The sequence below is a fragment of the Arachis ipaensis genome, chromosome B7, assembly GCF_059453495.1.
Source record: "Arachis ipaensis isolate K30076 ecotype BB chromosome B7, ASM5945349v1, whole genome shotgun sequence".
NCBI lineage: Eukaryota > Viridiplantae > Streptophyta > Magnoliopsida > Fabales > Fabaceae > Arachis > Arachis ipaensis.
In genome coordinates, this window is record NC_142442.1 from 114,391,784 (window position 1) to 114,397,192 (window position 5,409).

Below are 5,409 nucleotides of genomic sequence, written 5' to 3' on the forward strand. Positions count from 1 at the left end.
TTCTATGGATCTCATGTCGTATCTCCGGATACTTATTTTTCTTGAGTTTGAAAGGGACCTCGGGGATCACCTTCTTCTTGGCCACAACATCATAGAAGTGGTCTTGATGGGCTTTGGAGATGAATCTTTCCATCTTCCATGACTCAGAGGTGGAAGCTTTTGTCTTCCTTTTCCCTTTTCTAGAGGATTCTACGGTCTTAGGTGCCATCAATAGTAATGGAAAAACAAAAAGCTTTATACTTTTACCACACCAAACTTAGAATATTGCTCACCCTCGAGCAAGAGAAGAAAGAAGAGATGAAGAAGAAGAAGAAATGGAAGAGAGGGAGAGAGGTTGTGTTTCGGCCAAGAAGAGGAAGAGAGGGTTGTGTTGTGTGAAAATGAAGAAGAATGGAGGGTTTATATAGTGGAGGGAGAGGGGTTAGGTTCGGCCATTTAGGGTGGGTTTGGGTGGGAAAGTGATTTTGAATTTTGAAGGTAGGTGGAGTTTATGAGGTAGGTTTATGGGGAAGAGTGGGTGGATGTGAGTGGTGAATAGGTAGTAGGGAAGTGAGCTTGAGGTGATTGGTGAAGGGTTTTGGGGAAGGGTGTTTATTGGGAAGAGAGGATGAATGAGAAGAGGGAAGAGTATGAGTGGAGGTAGGTGGGGATCCTGTGGGGTCCACAGATCCTGAGATGTCAAGGATTTGCATCCCTGCACCAATTAGGCATGTAAAATGCCTTTGCATACAATTCTGGCATTTAAACGCCGAATTGGTGCTTGTTCTGGGCGTTCAGCGCCCAGATGCAGCATGTTTCTGGCGTTCAGCGCCAGCTTTCCTTAGTGTGCATTCCTGGCGTCTAAACGCCAGGATGCTGCTTATTTTGGGCGTTCAACGCCAGATCCATGCTCTGTTCTGGCGTTGAACGCCCGCCAGATGCTCCTTACTGGCGTTTAAACGCCAGTAAGCCCTTCCTCCAGGTTGTGATTTTTCTTCTGCTGTTTTTGATTCTGTTTTTGATTTTTATATTTATTTTGTGACTCCACATGGTCATGAACCTAATAAAACATGAAAGAACAATAAAATAGAATTAGATAAATAAAAATTGGGTTGCCTCCCAACAAGCGCTTCTTTAATGTCAATAGCTTGACAGTGGGCTCTCATGGAGCCACACAGGTGATCAGGTCAATTTTATAGACTCCCAACACCAAACTTAGAGTTTGGATATGGGAGTTCAACACCAAACTTAGAGTTTGGCTGAGGCCTCCCAACACCAAACTTAGAGTTTGACTGTGGGGGCTTTAGTTGACTCTGTACTGAGAGAAGCTTACTGTGCCTCTTTTCCATGTTTATAGAAGGATGACCTTGAGTTTAAACACAAGGGAGTCCTCATTCAATTGAAGGACTAGTTCACCTCTATCAACATCAATCACAGCTCTTGCTGTGGCTAGGAAGGGTCTTCCAAGGATGATGGATTCATCCTCATCCTTCCCAGTATCTAGGATTATGAAATCAGCAGGGATGTAAAGGCCTTCAACCTTTACCAATATGTCCTCTACTTGTCCATAAGCCTGTTTTCTGGAATTGTCTGCCATCTCTAATGAGATTTTAGCAGCTTGTACCTCAAAGATTCCCAATTTCTCCATTACAGAGAGTGGCATGAGGTTTATTCCTGACCCTAGGTCAGATAGAGCTTTCTCAAAGGTCATGGTGCCTATGGTACAAGGTATTAGGAACTTTCCAGGATCCTATTTCTTCTGAGGCAACCTCAGTTGATCCAATACATTTAGTTCATTGGTGAACAGGGGAGGTTCATCTCCCCAAGTTTCACTACCAAATAAATTGGCATTCAGCTTCATGATTGCACCAAGGAACTTGGCAACTTGCTCTTCAGTAACATCCTCATTCTCTTCAGAAGAAGAATACTCATCAGAGCTCATGAAGGGCGTAAGGAGGTTTAATGGATTCTCTATGGTCTCTAGATGAGCCTCAGATTCCTTTGGTTCCTCAAAGGGAAACTCCTTGTTGATCACTGGACGTCCCAGGAGATCTTCCTCCTTGGGATTCACGTCCTCCCCTTCCTTCTTGGATTCGGCCATGATGGTTATATCAATGGCCTTGCACTCTCCTTTTGGATTTTCTTCTGTATTGCTTGGGAGAGCACTAGGAGGGGTTTCAGTGATCTTCTTACTCAGCTGGCCCACTTGTGCCTCCAAATTTCTAATGGAGGACCTTGTTTCATTCATGAAACTCAGAGTAGCCTTAGATAGATCAGAGACTAAGTTTGCTAAATTAGAGGTACTTTGTTCAGAGTTCTCTGTCTGTTGCTGAGTGGATGATGGAAAAGGCTTGCTATTGCTAAACCTGTTTCTTCCACCATTATTAAAGCCTTGTTGAGGCTTTTGTTGATCCCTCCATGAGAGATTTGGATGATTTTTCCATGAGGGGTTATAGGTGTTTCCATAAGGTTCACCCATGTAATTCACTTCTGCTATTGCAGGGTTCTCAGGATCATAAGCTTCATTTTCAGAAGATGCCTCTTGAGTACTGTTGGATGCCGCTTGCATTCCATTCAGACTCTGAGAAATCATATTGACTTGCTGAGTCAATATTTTATTCTGAGCCAATATGGCATTCAGAGTATCAATTTCAAGAACTCCCTTCTTCTGAGGCGTCCCATTACTCACAGGATTCCTTTCAGAAGTGTACATAAACTGGTTATTAGCAACCATGTCAATGAGTTCTTGAGCTTCTGCAGGCGTTTTCTTTAGGTGAATGGATCCACCTGCAGAAGTATCCAATGACATCTTAGCTAATTCAGACAGACCATCATAGAATATATCCAGGATGGTCCATTCTGAAAGCATGTCAGAAGGACACTTTATGGTCAGTTCCTTGTATCTCTCCCAAGCTTCATAGAGGGATTCACCTTCTTTCTGTCTAAAGGTTTGAACATCCACTCTAAGCTTACTCAACTTTTGAGGAGGAAAGAACTTAGCTAAGAAAGCCTTGACCAGCTTATCCCAAGAGTTCAGGCTATCCTTAGGTTGAGAGTCCAACCATATTCTAGCTCTGTCTCTTACAGCAAACGGGAAAAGCATGAGCCTGTAGAATTTAGAATCTACTCCATTAGTCTTAACAGTGTCACATATCTGCAAGAATTCAGTTAAGAACTGAAAGGGATCTTCAGATGGAAGTCCAAGAAACTTGCAGTTTTGTTGCATTAGAGAAACTAATTGAGGTTTAAGCTCAAAATTGTTTGCTCCAATGGTAGGGATGGAGATGCTTTTTCCATGTAAATTGGAATTAGGTGCAGTAAAGTCACCAAGCATCCTCCTTGCATTATTATTATTTTCGGCTGCCATCTCCTCTTCCTGTTCAAAAATTCCTGTAAGGTTGTCTCTGGATTGTTGTATTTTAGCTTCTCTTAGTTTCCTCTTCAGAGTCCTTTCAGGTTCAGGGTTTGCTTCAACAAGAATGTTCTTGTCCTTGCTCCTGCTCATATGAAAGAGAAGGGAATAGAAAAATAATAATAGGGATCCTTTTTACCACAGTATAGAGGTTCCCTTGTTGTGAGTAGAAGAAAAGAAGAGTAGAAGAGAAAAGAAAGGAGAATCCAGACAGAAGGGTGAGGAGAGCAGAGATATGAGATGAAGAGAAGTGTTAGTAAATGAATAAATAAATAGAAGAAGAAGTGATGTGAGAGAATTCGAAAAATAAAAATAAAAATTTAAAGTTAAATTTCGAAAATAATTTTTGAAAAAGGTTAGTAGTTTTCAAAAATTAGGAATGAAATAAAATTAAAATAAAAAATTGAAATAATTAGTTAATTAAAAAGAAATTTTGAAAAAGAGGGAAGGGATTTTCGAAAAATAAAGGTAAAAAGTTAGTTGGGCAGTTTTACTAAAGATAAGAATCAAATAAAAAGTTAAGTGGTTAGTTGAAAGAGATTTGAAATTCAATTTTTAAAAGATAAGAAGATAAGAAGTTAGAAAAGATATTTGAAAAATCAAATTTTTTTTGAAAAAGATATGATTTAAATTAGTTTTGAAAAAGATTTGATTTTTAAAATCACAATTAATGACTTGATTCACAAGAAATCACAATATATGATTCTAGAACTCAAAGTTTGAATCTTTCTTAACAAGTAAGTAACAAACTTGAAATTTTTGAATCAAAACATTAAGTGTTGATGATATTTTCGAAAATATGATGTAAAATTAAGAAAAAGAATTTTTAAAAAATATTTTTACAATTTTTGAAAATAAATAAGAAAAATGAAAAAGATATGATTTTTGAAAAAGATTTTGAAAAAGATAAGATTTTCAAATTGAAAATTTGATTTGATTCATAAGAAACAACTAGATTTTAAAAATTTTTGAAAAAGTCAATCCAAATTTTCGAAATTTATGAGTGAAAAAGGGAAAGATATTTTTTTGATATTTGAATTTTTAATGATGAAAGAGAAAAACATGAAAAAGACTCAATGCATGAAAATTTTGGATTAAAACAATGAATGCATGCAAGAATGCTATGAATGTCAAGATGAACACCAAGAACACTTTAAAGGTCATGATGAACATCAAGAACATATTTTTGAAAATTTTTATATGCAAAAAAAATATGCAAGACACCAAACTTAAAAATTTTTCATGTATAGACACTATGAATGCAAGAATGCATATGAAAAACAAGAAAAGACACAAAACAAGAAAATATGAAGATCAAACAAGAAGACTGGCCAAGAACAACTTGAAGATCATGAAGAACACTATGAATGCATGAATTTTCAAAAAAATGCATAAAGAATTTTTAGAAAAAATGCAATTGACACCAAACTTAAAAATTGACTCAAGACTCAAACAAGAAACACAAAATATTTTTGATTTTTTTTATTTTATGATTTTTTTTATTTTCTTTTAAAATTTTTTGGATTTTTCGAAAATTATTTAAAAAAGAAAATAAGGATTTCAAAATTTTTAATATGAATTTCAGGAATCTTGTACTCTTTAGTCTAAAGCTTCAGTCTAGGAATTAGACATGGCTCACTAGCCAGCTAATGCTTTAGTATGTTATTACATGCATTGAAGTGATTAGTTGAATCCTCAGTCCAAAGGAATTTAGACATGGCTTTACAGCCAGCCAGGATTCAACAAATCATCATGAAACACTAGAATTCATTCTTAAAAATTCTAAAATTTTTTTTGAATATTAAATGGGAAAAACGAAAAAGAAGGAAATATTTTTGAAAAATTTTTGAAAACTTTTTGAGAACAAAATAAGAAGAAAATTACCTAATCTGAGCAACAGGATGAACCGTCAGTTGTCCAAACTCAAACAATCCCCGGCAACGGTGCCAAAAACTTGGTGTACGAAATCGTGATCATTCCATTCCTTGGTAACGGCGCTAAAAACTCAATACGCACGT

At 36.7% G+C, this 5,409-nt stretch overlaps 1 non-coding gene across 1 annotated transcript; it reads left to right on the top strand.

The window, feature by feature from the left end:
• The first annotated feature begins 2,842 nt into the window (after positions 1 to 2,842).
• On the top strand, positions 2,843 to 2,950 carry LOC148553792 (small nucleolar RNA R71). The gene has a single exon (XR_015892644.1). It is a non-coding gene; the product is annotated as a small nucleolar RNA R71 (small nucleolar RNA).
• The last annotated feature ends 2,459 nt before the right edge of the window (positions 2,951 to 5,409 follow it).